Source organism: Pelophylax lessonae, assembly GCF_965119305.1.
Source record: "Pelophylax lessonae genome assembly, chromosome: 8".
In the NCBI taxonomy this organism is placed as follows: Eukaryota; Metazoa; Chordata; class Amphibia; order Anura; family Ranidae; genus Pelophylax; species Pelophylax lessonae.
In genome coordinates, this window is record NC_138775.1 from 266823617 (window position 1) to 266849690 (window position 26074).

Consider the following 26074-nt stretch of genomic DNA (forward strand, 5'->3'; position numbering starts at 1 on the left):
ATTTTTACATTTTTGGGGGGGGGGATATAAAAAATGTGAAAAATATTGTTATTTTTTCAACATTGTCGCTCTTTTTTTGTTTATAGCGCAAAAAGTAAAAATCGCACAGGTGCTCAAATACCACCAAAAGAAAGCTCTATTTGTGTGAAAAATAAAGGACATAAATTTAATTTAGGTACATCGTCGCAAAACCGCGCAATTGTCCGTTAAAGTAACGCAGTGCAGAATCGCAAAATATGGCCTGGTCAGGAATGGGGTAAAATCTTCCGGTCTTAAAGCGGTTAAAAATACACTCATTGAGAATTTTTTTTGTCAGAGACATGTAGCTAGATACATTTTGGCCTAAATATATGACAAAAATTGAATATATTGGATATTTTTTAACTGTCAAAGTAGAAAAATATTGTTATTTTTTCAAAATTGTCGTTCTTTTTTTATTAATATCGCAAAAAATGAAAAGCACAGAGTTGATCAAATACCACCAAAAGAAAGCTCTGTTTGTGGGAAAAAAAAGGACGCAAATTTCGTTTGGGTACGGCGTTGCATGACAGCGCAATTGTCAGTTAAAGTCGCACAGTGCCAAGTTGCAAAAAGTGGCCTGGACGTAAAGCAGGAAAATCCTCCGGTCCTAAAGTGGTTAAAATAAATGGCACCACAATGCAAGAACGCACTTAATGTGCAAAGTGTGATTTGGCCCTAGAAAGCCTTTCTGTCAGATTTCCTATACCCATTTACTCCTACTATTTCGGTGCTAGTGGCAGATGCGGGTTAAACTTGTATATTCACCCCTTTCAGTAAAAAATTCTTACTATACTAAAAAGACAAAAAAAAAAAAAAAGACAAAAAAAAGATATTCATTACCATTAACCACATGCTGGCTTAATCAACATATAGATTTGTTAATTACAAGCTTTGCCATCATGTCCATCTGTTTTAAAACTTCCAATAAACCTACAGCAGATGTTCATGTAAAGTTAATAGAATCCTTGTCATGTACATGTATTGTGTTCGCGTGAACTATCGCTCCATTCTTTGCAAACTCGGCCTGACTCATACCATTCCAAAATAATTATTCAGTTATTGGGTCACGAAGCCTAAAATAAAAAATACAGCGCGGTAAAAAGTAGCCATGCAAGACTGGATCGAATTATAAAAAAGTCAAATTGAAAGTTGATTGGACTGGACTGTTGGCTCTTGATCAATTTGGGACACTCCTGCTCAATTTTGTTGGAAAATTCTTCAATCAACCTCATTTTAAATTGATCACTTTGCAAAAAAAACAGTATATTCCCTCCTGAACAGCTATTTATGATGTGTTCCTTTTTTTTTTGTGTGTGTGTAAACCCAAGCACTCAAATCTTATATATGCTTTCTAATGTTATTTTCATTAAAAAAGGAATTTTTAAATATTTTTTACATTTTAAGTTTTCATTAACCACTTTCCGGCCGCCGCAGTTTTAGTGCGGCATGCTGGCTCAGCTGCGCGAAACGACGTAGCTCTACATCGGTCGCGCACATGGTGCTTGGGGCAGCGGATATGCCGATGCATGGGGCCGCTGAGAGAGAAGGACGGCCAGCTGTTGTAAACACAGCCAACCGTTCTTCTCACTGAAATGATCGCAGGGCGTGATCCTGCTATATAGGAGCACACGTCTCTATGATCATTTCACAAGCCCCTCCCCATACAGTTAGAAACACTCCCCGAGGCACACACTTAACCCTTTGATCATCCCTAGGTTAACCCCTTCCCTGCCAATGTCATTATTACAGTAACAGTGCATATTTTTAGCACTGATTACTGTTGTAATGTCACTGGTCCCCCCCAAAAGTGTCAAAAATGTCAGTTAGGGGTACGATATGTCCGCCGCAATGTCGCAGTCCCGCTAAAAATTGCAGACTAGTAAAAAAAAAAATAAATAAAAAGGACATAAATCTTTCCCCTAGTTTGTAGACAAGATAACTTTTGCGCAAACCAATCAAAATACGCTTATTGCTATTTTTTTTTTTTCCAAAAATATGTAGCAGAATACAAATTGAATTGTCCATTATAGTAATGCAGTGCCGAATCGCAAAAGATGGCCTGGTCATTAAGGGGGCATATCCTTCCAGGCCAGAACTGGTTAAAAGATTACTTATTGATCCTGCCCAGGAAGATCTTCTTTAACTGCTTGTTGACCCACTCACAGTAGATCTACTGCAAGCAGGCAGCACAGCCAGGCACCGGTATGTACTCGTATGTTGCAATTTATTTATTTTATTATTACAGGTAGCACCCTCAATTTACACATCACTTTACATATGTATTAGACCCCGTTCACACTGGTGATGGTTGGGATCTACTGGGTTCCTATCTGTAGGTGGTGGTCCGGGATGTCCTCGGGATGTCACTCGTATTTATATACCAGGGAATAATAGACAAGGCACATAGTGTGATACCGTAAGGGAAATTTAATGTAGCAAAGGTAGAGAGGTACTCACATTACAGAAAAAAAAGCAAGCATACAATCGTATGTGTGGAGCGCTATGTGGTCCAAGCCTCAGTCTCGATCATGAGAAACCGGAAGTGACGCGACACGTTGTACGCGTTTCGTAATAGATACGTCCTCAGCAGCGTCAGTTCACTTCCGATAATCTCCCTTATAAGTGCATGCGGTAGCTAGGCAACACTTCATCAACAGGTCAGCTGGTTTAGTGCCCGGACCACCACCTACAGATAGGAACCCAGTAGATCCCGACCATCACCCCAAGGGACCCTTCCACATAGGACCTTTGAGACCATTCCCAGGACACTCCATTCGGGAGCAGGTGGAGACATCAGGAGTCTCTGGTCGCCCCGGATTTATATATACACCCGCGATATACCCCTATGCGGGGTGGGTGTTTCTGGTGAGTCAGTCTTTTTACCAGAAAGATCACCTAACACCTCACTGCCCACCACGGGGTCACTCCCTATAACTATCTCCAGAGTGTGGTCACCTACCATCACCTATTATCTACTTTGGAACTTTATACCCTGCATCTGGTCACTGCATGTGGCATATAGACACCTAGTATCTATATTGGACTCTGTGTATACACTTACGGCATTTTATACCATATTTTATATCATATTGTGTTGGCACCTTTTTGGTACCTCCATACCACAGTGTGTGGTATAGTTGGGGGATTCTATATGCACTAAGAGCACTTTTTGATATGCACTCTCTGATCTGCACGATTAAGTATTTATAGAATTTATGATATATTTTTATCCGTTATAGTTTTTATGTTTTGCATCTATCTAATTTTTATTTATATTGTATCACATTATTTATTAATATTTACATGCACATATCACTTTATAAGGTAATCACCTTTGCATATTGAGTTTTGGACACCATATTGTTGCACTTTATATTCAGCACTTTTCAATTAGGCAGCGCCACCACCCTACCTTCCATATATCACATCAGTACTTGCCTTCAAGGAGCTTACAATCTAAGGTACTGTACCTAACTCACATTCATACATACACATACTAGGGTCAATTTAGACATGAGCCAAATAACCTACCGACAACATTTTGGAGTGTGGGGGGAAATCTTAGTATAGTGTACAGTATTATCACTGATAACTGAACTAGTGTCACTAGCGACACCAGTGTCAGTTAGCGCTAGATGGTCCGCCCCACTATCACATTCACACTATAGGTTGCTGATCACTGCAAATACTAATATACTATAGTGTCTGTAAGGATCAGCATCAGATCAGAACTTTACTAGTGACCCCAATAGTATAGTATCCCCAAAAACGCAGTTTGGTTTCTACCAAAACCATCTAGCAGAATACATTTTGACCAAAATTTTTTGAAGAAATTTTAGTATTGTTTATAAAATAAAACATAAAAAAAAAACAGTGATAAAAAAAAAAGGTGAAATGTATTTTAAAAAATGCTTAAGGCTCAACTTTGGGCTCACCCTCTATCACTCAATTTCCCCCCCAGGTGGCACCCCCAAATGTATTTATGTTTTTACAATACTTACCATTCCCAGGTGCCTTCAGGTTGGTCACATGGTCAGTGGGGGCCTTTTCGTCTCTTCTTAACTCTTCGGCAATCCTCAGTGGTGCAGGTGTATGCAGGTGCAGTCTAGTTTCTCTACTGCATTACCTTATGGTTTTCTTGGCCACTGGGGAAGCAATCTAATTGGATTCCACCATCCCATGTGTTTCTGGTAGCCATCTTGGGTCAGGCAGAGCCTATGTAAGGAGAACCAGATGGCATCTGTAATGGCTGGACTGACGTGTTCCCAGGGCGAATCCTGTTCCTCAGGGCTCTGAGGAAGAGGGTTCGCCCTGGAAATGCATTAACCCAGCCATCACAGATGCCATCTGGTCTTCCTGCAGCATTAGATTAGTCTATGTCCTGGAGGCTACCCGTCTATGCATTATTTGGACATGTGCTCTTTACTACATTTGTTTGTGAGTATGATGTACTGTATGTTACCTTTTATTCTTCAATAAATGTTTCAATAGTAATGCACTAGGTTAATGTGCCCTTCTCTTGTTTTTGCCGCTTCTAGTACTTGTGGATACCCATGGTCCTGAGAGGGCAGCAAGACCCCAGGTGCCGTCAATAAAGTCTAGAATACACTCCTTTTCTCTGAGCATAGCACCTGAGTGCAGGAGAGTTACATTGTCAAGAGCCTATAAGGCCCTGGCTCCCAGGCTTGGTGTACATTTTGCGACTTTGTAGAGTAGGGACAAGTACACCACCAGGTAGGGACAGAAATAGGGAAAGTTTCCTGAGTAGGAGGGAAAGTGTAAGGCTTGCAACCTCTCTGGACACCTTTCTGCTTGGACACAAGATGGCCAGGCCGCATTCTGCCCTTCCCAGGCGCTGTCAGTTCGGCTGACGCCTGCTCTCTACACGCTGTTGTAACTGTGAGTGTTCCTGGCTGGACTGCAATCCCAACGGGCTTATTGTGAACTGTCATCAAATTAATCCAATACAAGTTCTTCCATTGCACTGGGACTGTGTGTGTTATTTCCACGTCCCCTCCTGCACTACACAGAGAATGTCAGTGCCACCTCTCTGAATCATTACACTATGATCATTACACAGTGCTGGGGAGATTTCCCCTCTAAGGAGGCTGGTCTATGATCCTGCATATATATCCTGAGGATATACTGTGAGTGTCCTGCACTCACAGTATATCCTCATACATCTAAGAAGACTGAGGACCTCTAGTGGTGGAAAACAATTACCGTGGGGGGACATCACCAATTCTGGACTTACCCCCTATCATTCTTTCTTCCCTAGTGGTGGCACCTCCAAATGCATTTAGCCTTTTTTTTAATACTTACCTTTTCCAGATGTCTTCAGGCTGGTCACATAATCAGTGGGGTCCTTTTCTTGCCTCTTCTTCACCCCTGGGCCATCCTTAATGATTCAGAGAATATGATGATGTAAGTGCCATCTCTCTGAACCATTATACTGTGAGTGCAGAATGCTATCAAGATGTCCCGCCTAAAGAAGCTGGTCTATGATGTCCTGCACCCACAGTATGTCCTCTTACAGCTAAGAAGACTGAGGACATCTAGTGGTGGAAAGTAATAACCAGATCACCAGAGATGAGGTGAGTATTGTTGCCTGAGCTGCATTTTTTTAAATCTTACAATTACTAAGGCAGCTTTAAAAAAAAAAATTAACCCAGAGTTTGGCTTTAATTGGAAAGGAGATTAAGCACATTTGAGATGCCCTGAGATCACCTGAAGCCTGACAGTTGCTTTTGCAAAAAGAATTCCAAGGATCAAGATCAATTATAATAATGGCATACATAATTATTTTTAATACAAGCCTCTCACCCTGTAAGAGGTCACCAATTTCCTTCCAATTTGCCCCTTTTTGTTCTCAATGTTTTTCAAAACATTTGCCAGCTTTTTTTCTCAACTGTAAAAAAAAAAAAAAAAAAATCACTTCACAATTTTTCTTGCCTGCAGATCGCCTTATAATTACACAAAAAAAAGATCTGCAAATTCTGCCAAAAAACTTCTCCTTGAAAAGCCCCCCAATTGGTAGTTTGTGGTTTGGCTTGCGGTTCTCTTACTGCAAACACTTGTAATCGTTAGATGAAAATTACAGCAATTTTAGTCTTTTTTGTGCCATTAGCGTGAATTCAATTTTTTTGGAGGGAGGAAACAGACTCTATTTTTTAATGCCCGTAGGAGAGAAAAATAGAGAACATTACTAGCCTTTTCATTTGAACTTCTAGGACAAAGGCCTTGCTAGTGGCAGCAAATATGTTTTATTCATCTGAAATGACAGGTGGGTAAGTGGTGCATCCAGCCAACAATCGTCTCTTGAGAATGACGCTACCCTTTCAAATCCTTGTACCCAGGGAGAAAGCTAATTTATCCACTTGGAGGATAGTTGAGTTACTACAGGACCATTATTTCAAACATTAGGTCTATCTGACTGACTATCTAGACTGTAAGATGATCAAATTGAAAAATGGATTTCCTGGCACATTGTACCCTTATTTAAAACACACTTCTCTGACATGGCCATTTCTTAAGTTCGCGCTGACCGGTTTAAGCTGCATTGACTGCCTCTTGAACAGGTTGCTCTTTCACCACAAACCAACTATGGAAATAAATCAGAGAAATAAATAAGTTATAGCAGAAAGGTGCCTTTAATGTAAAAGTAAAAAAGTGTCACATGTCAAAAGTGTTAGTAGCTATGGTATCCATGCACTTCACTGATGAAAAAAGCAATGGAAGAAGGTGCACCGGCCTAGTGCATTATCATAAGACCCTTTATTAAAAAAAGCAGATTCCAATGTACCCACAAAGGTACTCAGTAGAGTGCATATAACAGACCCAGTCCCAACGCTGCAGACATGTCCATCCACAGGGGTGTAGCTTACGTGTTTCAAGGGTGATGCCCTCTTCATCAGAGCTCTTAAAGTAGAACTATAGGCAAAACTGTTTTTTTTTTTTTTTTTTTCATTTTAGATAGAGCAAGGAAGGGTTATAACTCTCGACTCGGCCCTGCTTGGCTCGGTTTGGTTTTCCACTGCATGGTACCGCATGGTACGGTGTTGGAACGGTTCGGTACGGTTTGTTTTTTTACTAAAGTAGTAAGTGGGTGGGATAACAACGATTCTCTGACCAATCAGTGGCTAGTAGTGACAAACAGTCAAGGCTGCATGTAAAGGATTGTGGGATATGGTATCGGTACGGCCCTCTTGGAACCACAAATTTTTTCCGTCATCTGTGTCCCATTGCAGAGATTTCCCTTCACTTCCTGTCCCAAAGCCAAACAGGAAGTGAGAGGAAATCCCTGCAATTTAGGGGAATTCCTTGTGGACCTATAAATGTAGAAGAACTACTGCGCTTACTTAAACCTATTCCAAAATCAGCTGCAATATTGTTAAAACCACTAAATATATATAAACAATGCCACGCTAAAATTGTTTAAAAAGGGTTCAACAGGTGTTATAACACATAATAAAATCGCAAATTGTAAATAACATGTATACATGTATGTGAAAAATAGCAAAAGTGTGTAGTGCAAAAAAATGTGCAAAACAGTCTTTCAATATAAGTCCAATAATACTTTCACCTTTCAGTGAAAAATGTGCAACAGTGCAAATTAAATCACTAAATAAATAAGTCAAAGTGTCCAAATCAGGATGATGAAATACATATAAGAAAGGGAATTCTGTGATCCAAAATGGAAAGACGGAAATTAGACCACCAGTGCTCCAATCACCAAATTAGAAAACTCGGGAGTGCTTACCAGAAAAGATGGACTCTAACACCAATGGCAAAGAGTCGCATGAGCATTGGGTATAGAGACTTGCTGAAACGGCCCTTGATGTATGGTCTCTCTTTCACTGGCTCAGGTGCTCAAAGAGATAAAGAAGCTCCACATAGTGTAATAACGTCCAGAAATTTACATTTATTAAGAAGTAAAACATTAAAATTTTTCCACATGAATAACAAGCATTGGATAGGATCACATGTGTCTCGAATAGGCGCAGTGTTGAGAAAAAAGCTCACCATAACCCGACCAACTATTTGTCCTCTTGGACTTCATCTGGGGTCCCATTTGAAAGATTTCCCCTCTAATACTTTTGTAGAGACAACCCAGACTTTGTGATTTTCTTTTACTTTCAATGATATTGGTAAATAAGACAAATAGAGAGGGTGAATCTTCCTTTTGGGGCACAAACAGCAATAAAAACTGGCAAGTATCCTAATCCTGCCTCACTTTATCAAAAACAAAAAAAAAAATGCTACCCTTAGTTATACATTAATAAGGGGTCCTATGATAATGCACTAGGCCTGTGCATCTTTTTCCTTTCCCTTTTTTCTAGTTTTCTTCATCCCTGATCTGAAGTGGTCAGCAAGGTCTCTGTGATACTGAGGTTTCCAATAGTAGTTGGTCCTTCCCTTGCCTGACATTATTGAAGAGGAGCATATTCTAACAGGAAGCTCCTCTGATGAAGCCCCGCCCAGGGCGTCACGCTGGTTTGCACTGTCAGATGAGCCGCTATTGTACAGTGAAGTTAAACTGAGAGCACTAGCAGCATTCTCTTGTTTATTTATGCTGGAGGAGGAGAGGAAAAAGGAGTTCATGTCCAAGGGGGTTCTTGTCCAAAGGTTCCCATTAATCTCGGTCATTAATCTCGGTCATGGTAAGTCTAGTAGTAGTCACATTTAATTAGACTTGTTCTGTAATCTTTCAAAACATTTCAAGCCACTGCTTTAGTTCTAATGAGTGTCAGGAAGATACTCCAGCATTTATATCCAAACAGGTAATACCGACATCTTGATCCAATCGCCATAGAAAGGCAGATGGTATTGTCCAATTATGAAAATTGTGGAACCATCATGTTCTAGTTACAGGATCCCATCCTTGGTGTCAGGCTGGCTTCATAAGCGTTAAAATTTCAATTTCAATTGCTAAAGGTGTAAATTGTCATCAAAAAGCTAGGGCAGAGATGGTAAAACAACATTATATGTGGAAGACAGATGGTGCCAACAGATGGTACCCCTGTTCAATGATTGTTACATGTCAAGGAGGGGGTGGACTTGGACATTGAGGTCAATAGGAAACCCACCCACACAGACCCACCACCAACTGAAACACAAACTGCGGGTTATTAGAACTCTGCAACAAATATAGAGTCTAAGAACAAAATGATAGAGATCCCAAGAGTGCTTTGAAAATGTGTGGCTACCCATTTGGGTTTTCATTAAACAGCCACAAGTTCAAGATCCCATGAACAGAAGGAAGAAGGAGAACACATGGAATAATATTAATGTAGTCACCTCATACGTAGCTGGAGTGTCCGGCGGGTGGAGAGATATTAAACATCAAAACAAAACAGATGCTTCAAAACTAAACACCATAAATGTAACACAAATAATTTTAATTGAAATCGTATGGCGACAGCTTTTATTAGATAGCGAAATAATAACAATAAAATAATGTATACACCAATTTTTCATACCTAAATTAATTCTGTATTTCCTATGGTGCTGTGTTAAAAAACAGAAATACAAAAACCGAAAAAGTGCATGTTTACACACACTCTTGACAGGTGCAAGGCACACTCAGGTCCACCTAGCCAAAAGGTCTGGCAGACCCTTCTCCTCATAATAAGCCAAAGCTCACCAACGAGTATTAGGTGAGGGGCTCTCCTGAAAAGAGACCTCCTCCCAAGGTAAAGGAAGAGGGAATCAGAGGGGTACACATCTTCCCTCTAGACCAGCCTTTCTCAACCTTTTTTAACATAGAGTAACCCTTGAAATAAATTTGTGGTCTCAGGGAACCCCTGCTAAAAATTAAAAATCTACAACTCATGACACATTAGTGTGACAGTCAATGAGAAGAATGCTCTTTACTCTTGAAATCATTGGGAAGAATTATCCCCTTACAGATAGCTAAAAGGAACAATGGTGTAATTGGAAACTTATCTGAGAGGCAGAAATTGCCTTCTGCTCAAGGAACCCCTAGCAACCTCAGGAGGAAAAAAAAAGGAAGGGTGTTGTATGGGCGCTTCGGTGGAATTTAGCAGGCTATGTATGAGTCACTGCACCTCGGGGCGCCTCTAAGTGCAGTAGGCTCAAGGTATTTATTAAGATAAAAGATTAAAAGCACTCACATCCGGAGTCTTCCAATCCACTGTGCTGTGATGCTGTGATGCTGTGATGCAGACATCCGGAGCTCCGCTTCCTGTGTGTGCCTCCTCTCGGCGTCCTCTCAGCTGTGTCTCAGCTGTTTCAGCGTGAGACTCCTGAAAGCAGGGCGGAGACGCAGGCGGCCGGTATCTAATAGAGCGGGTGGTGAGCGGTTACATGTTTCGGAGCTCAGGTCCTTCGTCAGACCTCCCCCCGCTGGAGGTAAATGAACACTTATATAGGCAGCTAAAATCATTGATACAAGGGACAGGTGCAATACGGCCAAAGCTAGATTAGTGGGAAATCGATAGAAACATGTGCACCCCCTGAAAACTGGTAAATAATGCACAAATGTAGCACAAATTTTACAAATGTAAATACTAAGTTAATGTGTTAAAAATGTTTTACAAAATAATAATGTATAAAATATATGTATAGTATAGTATATATTTAAAAATATGTTCAAAAAATAGATAATAGATAATAATAATAATAAAAAAAAAAGACTTGGTGGAAAATAATATAAAAAAAAAACCCAAGGAGATAATTTATAAAAGCGTATTAATTTCTAATTTATCATTTATGCCCCCGGGTGATAAAACATTGAGGGCATAAATCCAATAAGTTTCTCTGCGACACAGGCCTACAAACCTCTCTGCTTTGGAGAAGGTGGGGGGAATGGACTCTATAGCCCACACCTTAAGGCCAGAACTGGATTTATTATGGTGTTTGTTGAAATGTCTAGGTACACTGTGATCGTCTTTGCCGGCCTGAATTGCTACAAAGCGTTGTCACAACGGCCAACGTAATGTAGAACGCAGGGACAGGATAAACAATATACCACGTGTTCCGTAGAACAAGTGTAAAATTATTTTATGGGGTAAGTATTACCCTTTACAATAAACTCTTTTTGACCATGATGGACAAAACTACAGGTGAGGCACAGAGGTTTTTTACACTGATACATTCCGATAATGGAGAAGAATTTTAATGAGGGGGACGTATGTTTTCTGGAACAAAGCTTACTCAGGGCTATCTGACTCTTAATATTAGGTGCTTTTCTGTATGAGAATCTAGGTTGGTTGGATATAACATTTTCCAAGTGAGGGTCCTGTTTTAGTATTGACCAATGTTTAGGCATAATATGTTCCATGTGTTTATATTGATTATGGAACTGACTGGAAGCGGAGCTCCGGATGTTCGCATCACAGCATCATAGCACAGTGGATTGGAAGACTCCGGATGGATCTTTTACCATGCTTATGTTTCATTTACTCTATGTGAGTGCTTTTAAGCTTTTATCTTAATAAATACCTTGAGCCTACTGCACTTAGAGGCGCCTTGCCTTCTTGTTTTTGTCAACCTCAAGAGGAACCCTGATTGAGAAACCCTGCTAGACATTAGAGCAGGCTCAAAAGATCCACACCCTACAATCTTGTGAGGGAAATAACACACATGAAAAAGCATAGTAACAAACTTGGAGAGTAAAATACATAAATAAAAAAGGTGCCAGTGAATGGCTAAGCCTTGGGGACTGGTATCAAGAAGAATTGCACTGGTATTGGCCAAAAGACCTAGCGCATGAGGCGAGGTGTTGAAAAATAAAGTGGTATTCTGGTCAAGTGCCCATGCTCACAGTGGAGTCCCAAACCCATAGTGATAATAGGAGCACCCCTAGATCACTTAACACAGCAGGCTCTCTGCCTTCCTGTCCTGTGGCCAGACAAAGAAGTACTGCTTAAATCAGGGGGCACTGAGCCCCTTTGAACTCTCCACACGAGGGAAATACTTCCAACCTCCACCTTACCCAGTGGTACTCCTGCTTAATTATTCTTTTTTCCTAAAGGGGAAGATTCTTGAGGACCTCCATCATACCAGCAGGGATACTGTATAGCCAGCCGTCCAGGCCAGAAGGCTAGCATGATGGTGGAGCACCGCTACTGGACACTGCTGAGAACAGATACTATACTTGATTTAAGCCAAAATACTAATAAGCGTTAATTAATTCTGTAGCACCCTTCTAGGTAGTTTAAAGAAGAGAGAGTACAGTTTTTGGGTCTTTCTGCTTACCAGAGAGACTGCCAGGTAAATGTATATTGCTCTCTGGCTACCAGAGAGCAGGAACCATTGATAGGGTCTGCTCATGGTGCTCATGTGCAGCTCAGCTTGTCTGAAATGTTTCACACTGGTCCAATAGGGAGGCATGTTGGACAGTGGGAGGAAACCTGATAAGTGAGGGCACAGGCATTGTTACAGCCCCGGTGAATGGCAGAGGAAAGTGCCTCAGTGCATGCTGGGTTACCCAGTATAAATGCCAAGGGCACATGTGCTCGGGGTCTTAGGCTGGAGAATAGGGTTCCAGAGGGAGGGGGCAGCAGAGCATCGGGAGGAAGACCTGGCCATCGCACACTGCCGGGATACATTGCTGGATTCCGGGGACAAGGTGAGTACCCTCTCTTACAGCATCCAGCGATCTCCCTATTGGTACCCTGAGTGTGTCTCGGGGTTACCGCTTTTGGCACTGAAATTTAACCCCGAGCCACACTCGGGAATACCGCTAGGGAGGTTAAAATGCACATAGCGGCCGTGAACCTCCTCTCCTCGGGTCCCCCACTTGTGCTCCTTGCCCCTCCTCTCTGTCCAGTGCCCCCACAGGAAGCCGCTTCTGATGGAGGCACTCATGCATGCTCACTTCCAAGCCCCTCTGCTGTGTCAATTGACACAGACAGCAGGACCCTGCCCTGTTCCCCACTCCCCCATCACTGGGTTTGATTGACAGCGCTGGGAGGCAAGGGCCAAGGGCTCCTGGTGCCCAAGCAAAGACAGTAAGACCCAGAAGTGAGGGGAGAGAAGAGCTGCAGACGTGCACATCGCTGGTTCGAATGAAGGGCGTAGGTAAAAGGGGGGGGGGTGTGGGAGGATGCTGATGCCTAAACATTTTTTACCTTAATGCAAGGAATGATAAAAGGTAAAAAATGTTTAGGCTTTGCAACCACTTTAAGTAAAGTCCACCTTTGGAGAGTTTGATCACTTGAAGATTAGGTCCAATTTGTGTTTTCCTTTTGCTGAATCTGTTTTGAATATTTTTTTTTTTTTAACAAAGTGTAGGGTACAGTAAGGTAAAGGGGAAAAGAAGGGAAGCAGCTTCACAATTCCATAGCAGTTGTTGATGAACTTCATTTAATAGTGCAGAAATATATTAATATCTACTGTATTAGCATCTCCTGTGTCTTAGTTTTCAACCATTGCATGCAGCATTTCTGTATAGTATTTAAGGTGTTCCATGATTTTCAAAAATTTAGGGTGGTATTTTGTATTATCTAGGTCAATAGGAGTTTGGGATCTTAATTTCGGAGTGTGAAGGTCCCAGAGCCTACAGGATGCCACTTGCACTCATGGCAGGAGCCCGAGGTCACCAGTGTCCAAATAAGTCCAAGAGCCACTGGTTTTCATAAATTACTCTCTTTAATAGTTCAGATGGTAATATAAGAACTGTCAGCTGCTTGTTGCAGCTACCTTTTCTTGGTGGAGCTGCCCCACCTAATGAAAAGGTTTGAGGGATGTGTTATGGGTGTGCTAAAGGGTGTTATAATACCCAGTGGAAACACCCTTAATGCCAGTTTATCGTGGGTACATCTATATTTCCATATTGTGACGGAGTTAGCTCGGCAGCAGGTGTGTATGTGTGTCCCTGGAAGAGTTCACTAGTACTCAAAATTAGGCACAACAAACAGCATTGCCGGGGAAAAAATAAAAAGGTGTGGTTTATTTACAATATATACAAGGTAAAAATAGCAACAAAAAGAAACATGAAAATAAACCCTTGCCAACTTGGCAACTTACAACACACATAGATTCCCTGGCTATCATCTAGGTGCAGTCTTGTGCTTCCCCAGCACCTATCTCCTTGTCTAAGAAAATTGCCACACAGGCTATGTGTCACCGCACAGGCAGGTATAAAGCTACCTAGTTTACACAGGAACAAAACTGGTTCCAGGATGGAGCAACTCTCTAAGCACGCTGGGAGTTTTTGTAGAGGCCCTAATGAGCCAACTTACTTCAGCTGGACTCATTACCTCTACCACTGCAGGACTCTCAGCATTCTTCCCTAGTGGAAGAATTCCGCACAGAACCTGAGTCTAGGACACACCTACCTGCCATCCTGGATGCAACCAGGCGATTTTACCTGTCTGCTGTCACAATTTATTAAGGTTTCACAATCCATAAGCCAGCATATTACTTAGCAGAAAAATATTTAAAATTGGTTAGATACCAAATACGACATGTATATGATGTGCATTTCCCCTAGGAGATGTAAAGTGTCTTACTAGCCTTCTAACATACTCATGTTCCATGTCTGAGTTGTACCTTCTTCTTCAGTAATGTAACCACCTTTTAGGAAGACTACTCCATTACAGTAGGAATTATGTAATTTGTATTAACATTGACTCTTGGAATTCAGTTATAGGTCAATAATTGCAACCTCACAGATTTGTACTCTTAAACTGTACCCTGAGTCCCATGTCTTTCTGCTGTCGCTCTGTTATCAGCATGATAGCTTCTGACAAGTTTTCCGACAACTGAGATAAAACCAGGCTGAAATTTCTATCATGGGAGGTGGCTATAAATAGATTAGCAGAGAGCTTGTCTTGTCATAGCACAGCTCTGCAAGTCTCTGCCTATGTGGAGTGAGAGTGTGTGCCATTCTGTCAATCAGCTGTCTTGGCTGTATGCCAATTATCCACTCCCAGTGCTGAACAGGAAGAGAACATCTCTCAAACAATGTGCACTTTCTAAAGAATATATAAAGCTGAAGACAGCAGATTTACAAGTAAAACTTATGTAGGGAGATTTGTTTCATCTCTGTGTATCATCAGAGGCTGTTCACTTCACTGGGTGTATGTGAGGGTTTACATCCACTTTAAGCTGAGACATGAGATTTTATTCTGACTGTGTTGTTATCCACTTTTAATTTTGGGAAAAAATGAGGGTGGCATTGTCTTCAGTTCACACACTTCACCATGTACTCTACACAGTTTGGAGTTTATCAGACCTCACTGTCCTCACAGTGGTAAACCAACTTTGCTAGATTCAAATACATTATGGGTACATCTGGCGTTGCAATAAAGCAGGTAATAGGAACGCATCAATGCATGTCTCCATGTGTTATGGCACTCTTTGCGATTGATAACCCATTATTCATACACATAATACACTGTAGTACACCACAACATATTACATAGATCATTGATGCTTTTCCAGCTCCAAAACTGAAGGTTAGTACATTGAGACCTACCTGGGCAAGGGAAGAATCTGAAGGAGTATTGCACCTGAGTCACACTGAGTATGGCTGGAATGCTTTACAGTCTCAAATTCAAAAATAAAATAATAATAATAATAAATGCATATTTTTGTTTTTTACAATATGTGTATTTTTTCTCAAAAAAAAAAAAAATGGAATTCTGCTTTAAACTGAAAGCTCAAATGAGTTTGAATCCCCTTAAAAGGACCCTGGTGGTGAAATCTATGCTCTTTGAGTCCCCTGTATGCCATGGGGTCCCACCATTTTTGTAGCCTTTTCAGTTTATTCTACATCAGCAGGATTGCAACAGAGCCTGACATTTACAGAGCAATATCAGACAACATGTGAGCCCAATCACAGAACAACCAATGCTATCCAGTAAACAAAGCAAGACAGGTGAGGTTAAAAAGTTCACTACATTATGCCTTTAATCTGACTTTTATTCACTGCAGTTCATCTGATCTGCAGATCGATTCGCACGTCTCTACATGTCAGTTACCTATTAATCTTTTATTGAGGTTTTCATATGACAGATTTCATCCCAGTATGGACTGATGAATGCATCCAGTGCTAGTCTTTTTCTCTGATTTTGCTCAGTGATTCACGCAGTAAAACTGAGTGTAAATAGCCTGTGGTAGCTAGGTTTTCTGGTGACAAGAAAAGCTAAAAAAAACAGCAACAGGTACTAAGAGAATTATGCTTTGTACACATGATCAGATAATCGGACGACTTATCAAGATCGGTGTGATAAGATGCTTTCCCAATTTAAAAATTGTGCTGTTTTTATCTGGCGAAACTGAAGTGATAAAATGCTCATAATTTCCAGTATCTTAGGCCATAGAGATGATTGGAACTATTCTGGTCTCCGATCAGCTCTATGGTCAGCTGACAGAACCACCGGCTGCAGTCTCGGGCTACCGATGGGACAGGAGAGTCCGAGAAAACCGTGGAAGGTGGCGGGAGGGGGGAGTCCCCTCCCACTGCTTGTAAAAGCAGCTCTTGCAGCTATTAGCCAGTAGGATTGCTTTTACATAAAAACCGAACACTGGCTGTAAAAAAAACTATACCAAGATCATGCCTAAATCTGCAGACATCATCCCGGTATAACTACTCAAAGTCCATCAACATACCAGTATGTTGTTGGTCCTTGTTGGGCACATATTGTAAGGTTCTTCTTTTTCATGCAGACTGTTGGCTGAACGGAAAAAGAGAACCTAACAGATTCCTCTATTCACATCGATGTGGACGAAGAAATTTTTGCCAGGAAGTGTGTGGGTTGCCCATCATTAGCCCTCCCAGCATCCACCCACTTCTAATAATGGGCATACATGCAATGTTCTTTTTTTTTCGTTCAGCCCATGGGCTAAATTAAAAAAAAAGACCATAACAGATTCCTCCATTCACATCAATCGATGTGGATGAAGAAATCTCTGCCAAGAAAGTGTTAAAAAATATTTGAGGAAGCATAGGGGAAATCTGCCCTCTGTGTCCACCCCATCCCCTATGCTTCGCCATACATGCTCTTTTAACTACCGTGGTAAAATCACCTCCTACAGTGCTGCAATCATTGATTTACAAATGCTGTTGCTGTCAGGATAAAACAAATCAGTGCTGCAGCTAATGGGCGTAACTGCAAAGCAAACAATGGTTAACAATAAAACACAGTAACAATAAAACATTACAATATAATAGTATACAGCACAGTAAAACAGTAGAATGGCGGTATCTGCAAAGCAAACCATAGTTAACAATAAAGCACAGCAACAATAAAACATTACAGTATAGCAGTATATTATAAAGTACAGTAAAACAATAAAAACAGAAAATGAACTTAAATGGCTTTTTTATTTTTTTATTTTATTTTTTTACACTTTTTTATAGCTGTAAATAAACATTAAACGTTCCAAAAAGCAATAGCCATCAAACATCTTTCGAGACCCTCTGTGAAAGTGTGCCCTAGACTGTGCTGTGCTCTACCCTATACTAATATTTCACTAGTGTGTGGTAGTGATGGAAACAGTCCCTGATGCAGAGACCAGGTTGGCCAAGACAGGAGGGACAAGAAAAGCGGGTGTCACACCTATATCTGCGTTTTCGACAGACACAACATCTTTGAATGCTCTTTGGGTAGAGGTACCAGGGAGGACATCTGAAAAATGCCTGTGATGATCTCTTCCGGGAAATTTAGGGAAGGATCCACATCTTCCTGACGCTTTTTATAGCCCATACGTGTTCAGCAGAGCCAAATGGAATAAGTATACAGACACTTTTTTTGTACCAGCATCTGGCCTTATGTGCAATTAAGTACGGTGCCATCATCTGGCCGTTGAAGTCCCAAACAACCTTGCCGCTGCTCCCCATGTAGTCTGGGCAGTTGGGGGGCTCCACATTGCTATCTGTTCCCTCATAAATCTGGAAACTACATGTATAGCCTGTTGCCCTGTCACAGAGCTTATACATCTTTACCCCATATCTGGCACACTTGCTGGGGAGAAACTGTTTGAAAGCAAGGTGGCCAGAAAATTTAATCAGGGACTCCTCAATGCAGACAGCTGGTTGGGGGATAAACAAGGCTGCAAATTTTTGGTTGAAGTGATTTACGAGGGGGCAGAATTTTGTGGAGCTGGTCATATCCAGGGTCACCCTGAGGACGACAGAGTTCATTGTCATTGAAATGCATGAACTTAAAGATTTGCTCATATCTAGTCCTGGCCATGGCAGCAGAGAACCTGGGCATATGATGAATAGGGTCAGTGGACCAATATGACCGCAACTCACTCTTTTTAGTAATGCCCATGATGAGGGATAGGCCAAGAAAGGTTTTAAGTTTGAAAACAGTAATACTTTTCCATGCAAATTCTCTGGCAAGGGTCAAATTTGGGCTTGCAGTGATAAATTGATCAACAATAAATTGTTTTGGACCACAATAGATCTGTACAGATCTTCAGTGAAAAATAACTCATAAAAACCAAGGGGAGTAAAATTGGTTGTTTCCACCTGAATTCTGGGTTGGCCAGTGAATGGGGGAAGTACGGGCGCTGCAGAAATGGTGGGCTTCCAATCATGATTTGCAAGCACATCAGGAAGGAGACTATGGGCTCTACAAGCCTGTCTTTAAATTCTTGGCGGCTGCGGGACACTACTTGTGCTAGCCATCTCACTAGCTTGAACTGCACTTATGGGACTCACCACGTCACCAAGTGTTACTGCAGTGCTGGTTTGTCTATGACCAGGATGTACACGGTCGCTGGTGCTTGCGAGTTCACCAGAAGGTTGAGCAGCACTAGTACCGACACTCTGTTGCATACGAGAACCCCGCGATTCTTGCACCTTGAGTACATTTGACCGTAGCAGGGACAACTACTCCGTCATCAGAGCTACAGTGTCTCACAGAAGTGAGTACACCCCTCACATTTTTGTAAATATTTTATTATATCTTTTTATGTGACAACACTGAAGAAATTACACTTTGCTACAATGTAAAGTAGTGAGTGTACAGCTTGTATAACTGTGTAAATTTGCTGTCCCCTCAAAATAACTCAACACACAACCAGTAATGTCTAAACTGCTGGCAACAAAAGTGAGTACACCTCTAAGTCAAAATGTCCAAATTGGGCCCAAAGTGTCAATATTTTGTGTGGACACCATTATTTTCCAGCCCTGCCTTAACCCTCTTGGGCATGGAGTTTACCAGAGCTTCACAGGCTGCCATTGGAGTCCTCTTCCACTCCTCCATGATGACATCACGGAGCTGGTGGATGTTAGAGACCTTGCGATCCTCCACCTTCCATTGGAGGATGCCCCACAGATGTTCAATAGGGTTTAGGTCTGGAGACATGCTTGGCCAGTCCATCACATTTACCCTCAGCTTCTTTAACAAGGTCTTGTAGGTGTGTTTGTGGTCGTTATGTTGGAATACTGCCCTGAGGCCCAGTCTCCGAAAAGAGGGGATCATGCTCTTTTTTTAAGTGTCTGACAGAGTCACTTTAAAAACAGGGGGCTTAAAAAAACCAGACCCAGCTCAGTATGAATGACTATAAATGAATCACGATGCAAATTAAATTAATCTAGTAAATCACTTGAACTTCTTCTTCCTAATACGTGCATTCAGATTTCTCCAGTCTGCAGTTTGCAAATCCAGGTGATCAGCATTGGTGAATGATTCTCAGTGGACAGGGTGGAACAGCATGCATATATTTAAGAAGCCCCAACAATAAAGAAAAATCATGATTTGTTGAAGACGATCAGATATACCAGATTCCCCTGATCCACGTATTGATTCACTTATCTCTATCTGCCAGCTGACTATGAATTTTGGATGATAGAACGTGACTTGGAAAAAAAACCTTTTCAATGTGAGATTGTTTATTAGAAATATGTTGGATGCAACATCTTGGATAGCCAAAGTTAAATAAAAATTTTTTTGTTTTGGATAGAGTAAGGGAGGGTTCTAACCCCTGTCCATTTTTTTTTTTTTTTTTACCATGTGTTTACCATTTGGGAGATTTTTCTTTAGTTGGTGTCACACAGTCATAACAGGAAGTAAGAAGAAATCCCTTCCAAATGAGAACAATCCCTCAATGTCACAGGTCATTAGAACTAGTATCCCCATTGGAATATTCTCCTTTATTTCTTGGAGAGATCTTCTACCCTACTGTCAGAATTTGTAAATAGCTTTTGTTTGCTAACCACCTGATCTTCGTAGGATTTACCCCCCCTTCATAAACAGGCCTTTTTTGCAATACCACACTGCGTTACTTTAACTGACAATTGCTCAGTCATACAATGCTGTACCCAAATAACATGTATGTACTCCCCCCCCCCCCCCTAAATAGAGCTTTTATTTGGTGGTATTTGATCACCACTGCGTTTTTTTTTTTTTTTTTTTTTGCGCTACATAAAAGAACATCAATTTTGAAAAACAAAAAAACATAATTTTTTACTTTCTGATATAAAACATATCCAATAAAAAATGTAAAAATCAAATTTCTTGAAAAATGTAGGCCAATATGTATTCTGCTCATGTTTTGGTAACAAAAAAAATTTTGATTTTTAATTTTTTTTGGGGGGGAATGTTATATAGCAGAATGTGAAATTTTTTTTTTTTTTTTAAGAATTGTCGCACTTTTTTTGTTTACAGCGCAAAAAAATCACAGAGGTGATCAAATATCACCAAAAGAAAGCTCTATTTGTGGGGAAAAAAGGACATCAATTTTATTTTGGTACAGTGTCGCACGACCGCACAATTTTCCATTAAAGTAACTCAGTGCCAAATTGCAAAAAATGGCCTGGTCATTAAGGGGGCAAATCCCTTCGGTCCAGAAACTGGAGTTTCTATGCATTAAGATAAAAAGCCTTCTGTGGGCAGAAGCCCCCCTAATACTTACCTGAGCCCAATCTCTATCCAGCGATGTCCACGTGTGCCTAGGCCATCCAGGACTCTCCCTCCTGATTGGCTGAGACACAGCAGTGGCACCATTGGTAAACTCAGCCAATCAGGAGAGAGTGGGGGCAGGGCTGAACCGTGTCTGAACCGCTATCCATGTCTGAATGAATACATGGAGCTGCAGCTTGGCTCAGGTTCCCCCATAGCAAGCTGCTTGTTGTGGGGGCACTCAACAGGAGGGAGGGGCCAGGAACAGCGAAGAGGGACCCGAGAAGAGGAGGATCCGGGCTGCTCTGTCAAAAACCACTACACAGGGCAGGTAAGTATAACATGTTTGTCATTTTAATAGAAAAAAAAAAAGGTACTTTAAAATCACTTTATTTTCCCAGGAAGGGAATCCCCTCTTTTCACAGAGGCCCTGTCCTGGATGGATGCACTGCCAACATTATTATCAAACCCACTCTTACACTTACCGAAGGTTCTGGTTCTCTTACCAACAGATTTAGTATAAAATCCTGTTTGGGGAGAGCCCTTTCTCATAACCCCCAAAAGAGGGCTACATTTTTTTGTGCTGACAACTCAAAATATGGGATTAACATTCACAGGAAAAGAAAAGAAGTAGTGTCAATGGGTAGTTGATGAGAATAAAATCAGCACCACAACCCTCTCAATATAGGAGTAATAAAAGTTTACAAAAACTAGGGGATTTTATAGGTGCTCTTCATATGCAAAAATATCACAAAAAAATAAAAAAGGTAACAATTTTATTGTAGGTACATTAAAATAGATCCAATAAAACATCCTTATACATAGAGCGAATATATTATGATTATTTTAAAGGGGTCATTCAATTGGTAATCCCAACATGTTCGGCAGAAGGGCTTCCTCGAGGGAAAACCGCCAAAATACTTTAAACTGTGTGAAAGACAATACAAACAAATAAGTAAATCAACACACAAATAAAAAAAGGTAAAAAGTAAATAGTATGAATATTCCCTAATGGGGACACAGACAGCAATTAAAGACCCACAGAGGTTTTCTAATCCCCTCCACTTCACCCAAAAGTTTTAGTTTCAGTTGCACTTTAACTTTTTTTTCTTTTTTAATTTTGGAACAAGTTATGTTAGCCCCTTTTTCATTAGTATTACTGCTATCTGTATCCCTGATAGGGAGATTCACTCTCTCTGCCAGTCCTGTTGACCATTGTCAGAAAGATAGAAAGTGATGGGAAATCCAATATTTTACAGATGTCAATGAAAAGAAGGGATGGGGGGGGGGGGCATTCTATAGGGAGTAGGGACACCTGTTCTGGTGGGAGCTGCCTTAGTGCCTCAATGGGTCATTCGGAACTTGTAACCACATACAAGTCTATGGGAAAGCAAAAACTGCTTGAAGCAGGTGAACTGCAGATCAAACACACCTGTCAATGAGTTCATAAGGGGTTTAACCCCACTGTATTCAAAGTTAAGAAAGGGTTTAGCCACACTCTATTCAAAGCTAAGAAGGGGTTTAACCCCACTCTATTCAAAGTTAAGAAAGGGTTTAGCCCCACTCTATTCAAAGTTAAGAAAGGGTTTTTCCCCATTCTATTCAAAGCTAAGAAGGGGTTTAACCCCACTCTATTCAAAGTTAAGAAAGGGTTTAGCCCCACTCTATTCAATGTTAAGAAAGGGTTTTTCCCCACTATATTCAAAGTTAAGAAAGGATTTAACCCCACTCTATTCAAAGTTAAGAAAGGGTTTAGCCCCACTCTATTCTAAGTTAAGAAAGGGTTTAGCCACACTCTATTCAAAGTTAAGAAAGGGTTTGGACCCACTGTACTCAAAGTTAAGAAAGGGTTTGGCCCCACTCTATTCCAAGTTAAGAAAGGGTTTAGCCCCACTCTATTCAAAGTTAAGAAAGGGTTTGGACCCACTCTACTCAAAGTTAAGAAAGGGTTTGGCCCTCTCTATTCCAAGTTAAGAAAGGGTTTTTCCCCATTCTATTCAAAGCTAAGAAGGGGTTTAACCCCACTCTATTCAAAGTTAAGAAAGGGTTTAGCCCCACTCTATTCAATGTTAAGAAAGGGTTTTTCCCCACTATATTCAAAGTTAAGAAAGGATTTAACCCCACTCTATTCAAAGTTAAGAAAGGGTTTAGCCCCACTCTATTCTAAGTTAAGAAAGGGTTTAGCCACACTCTATTCAAAGTTAAGAAAGGGTTTGGACCCACTGTACTCAAAGTTAAGAAAGGGTTTGGCCCCACTCTATTCCAAGTTAAGAAAGGGTTTAGCCCCACTCTATTCAAAGTTAAGAAAGGGTTTAGCCCCACTCTATTCAAAGTTAAGAAAGGGTTTGGACCCACTCTACTCAAAGTTAAGAAAGGGTTTGGCCCCACTCTATTCAAAGTTAAGAAAGGGTTTGGACCCACTCTACTCAAAGTTAAGAAAGGGTTTGGCCCCACTCTATTCAAAGTTAAGAAAGGGTTTTTCCCCATTCTATTCAAAGTTAAGAAAGGATTTAACCCCACTCTATTCAAAGTTAAGAAAGGGTTTAGCCCCACTCTATTCAAAGTTAAGAAGGGGTTTAACCCCACTCTATTCAAAGTTAAAAAAGGGTTTGGCCCTGCTCTATTCAAAGTTAGGAAAGGGTTTGGCCCCACTCTATTCCAAGTTAAGAAAGGGTTTAGCCCCACTCTATTGAAAGTTAAGAAAGGGTTTGTCCCCACTCCATTCCAAGCTAAGAAAGGGTTTAGCCCCACTCTATTCAAAGCTAGGAAAGGGTTTAGCACCACTCTATTTAAAGCTAAGAATATGTTCAACCCTACTCTATTCCAAGCTACAAAAATAATAGTTTTGAATGGAGATAAACTTTAAACACAATAGCATTAATATACAGCCTACAAAAATGGGATACCAACTGTGAGCATAAAGACAAAGGAAATATACAGCCGGAAATGTAGAAAAGAAATCCTAAAGCCCCATTCACTCTATGTGTTGAATTAACATTGCATCATTTTAAATCAGATGGCAGCACACCTGATCACACTTTATTTTTTTAGCGCGCCGCAACATGAGGCATATGTGTTGTGGTGCTCTGCAATGTGGGAGCATTGCCTGCTACCAATGGTGCTCTGGGGGCATTCAAAAAGAACAGCATCGTATCCACACCATGGTTTATGCATTACTGGGTATAGAGGTAACGGGTGGTAAGACTTCTACCACTTGTGCAACATGTAAATGTTAGTGGGCCCTAACTGGTTACAGGTATATATATATGGATTACATGCATACATAGACATGCAATTTATATTTCACCAAAGCCCCCAACAGGGCTGCTAAAAAAAAAAAAAAATAAATAAATTAAAATGAATATTTTCAAAAATAAAAAACTACTGACACTGCCCACTGCCTTACTGACACCATCCACTGCTCTGCTCATATACACGCACCCCAATGCAATAGGCAGCGCAAACCAATGCATGCATATATATATATATATATATATGGTTTGCTTATGTAATTTATAATATGTGTACAGGTCCCTCTAAGGAGATATAGTTGTCAGAAAATGTCAAGGTCTGTGCAGAAATGGTGAAGAATGTTTTTCTTGGAAAGAGGGGAGCAAACATTGATTATTATGACATTTGTTTAACTCTTAAGGTAATCCAAGCCTAGTCAGACTTTTCAGTGTTTTTTCTCCAATATATTTCATCTTAGAACAGACTGACAAATGCATCCAGGGCTTATTGATTTTGTTAATTGATTTTGCCTATTGATTTTGCACTAAGATTGAGTGTAATTAAGTTGACATAGCAAGGATTGCTAGAGAACAGCTGAGATGCAAAGAATGGTTGATAATACACGGGAGGAAGAAGCCCATGGGCCCCCATAAAGGCAGTGTTGTTGCAAACCATTGCACTCCACACTGATCAGGGCTTCAATTACCATACAGAAATTAGGGGCTGATTTACTAAAACTGGAGAGAGCAAAATCTGGTGCAGCTGTGAATTGTAGCCAATCGGCGTCTAACTTCAGCTTGTTCAGTTCGGCCCCTTTCACACATGGAGTCCGTTCAGATCCGCCTGTCAGTTTTTTTGGCGGATCTGAATGGACGCCCCCCATGCATCCCTATGGGGCATTGGATGTCAGCGGAGACATGTCTGCGGACATCCGATCTGATCTGTCAAAACTGGACGGATGGAAACCCTATTTTCCATCCATCTGGCGGATCAGATCGGATGAGAACGGACAGACGGTCCGTTCCCATCGGATTCCCACATAGAGATGAATGGGGACCTGACAACTGTGTCTCCGTACACAGCACGGAGGCACAGCTGTCATCCTCCTGCTCAGCGGGGGATCGGCAGATCGATCCCCCGCTGAGAAAAATGGAGTCCGCCTGGCGGACTCTGTGTGTGAAAGAGCCCTAAGGCTCCTTTCACACGGGCAGTGCGCCCGACAGAGTCCATTTTGCTCAGCAGGGATCGATCCAAGTCCAGGTTCCATTAGTGCGAATACAGACATCGCATGTGATTCGGCACACACTGCTCTGAAAATCACATGCAATGTCTGTGCGATGCAAATTCAGCCATACAGACTGTTCGCATGATGGTTCACTCCTATGCGATCCGATTCATGTACAAACTGACAGTTTGCACTGCGATATGCAAACTGATCTGGGGGTGTCATTAATTTTATATTGACACCCCAAACGATTCGAATATGGCAGTGTGACCTGCCTGCGATTTGAATGTGATGCGGGAACCCTCAGTGGATTCGCAGAGTTCCCGCATCGCATATATGTGAACCGGCACTAAAGCTTTGAAGATAAAATCTAGAAGCTGATTGGGTTCAATGCACAGTGGCAGCAGATTTTGCACTCTCCAGTTTTAGAAAATCATCCCCATAGAGTCACAAGACCCTTTGCAATTTAGCTAAAGCAGAACATCACTAAACATTTTTATTAAAATTAACATTCCAGCAATTGTAAAAATAAAGCGAGTTTTGCTGCAATGCTTACCTTGATTCCAAAGCCGTCCTTCACAGTAATTCCTTATTGCCACTAGATACACCCGGTCTTCCAGGATAATGATGGCCAGCCCAGCATCATTCAGAACAATTCCTCTGACTCCAGGCTGCCGTGGACTTGCTCTCAGGAGATGCATCACTATGGCAGCCAGGGCTGATTGAATTTATTGACCGTCCTTTATTGCAGCACAAAAGAAACATTGCCAAT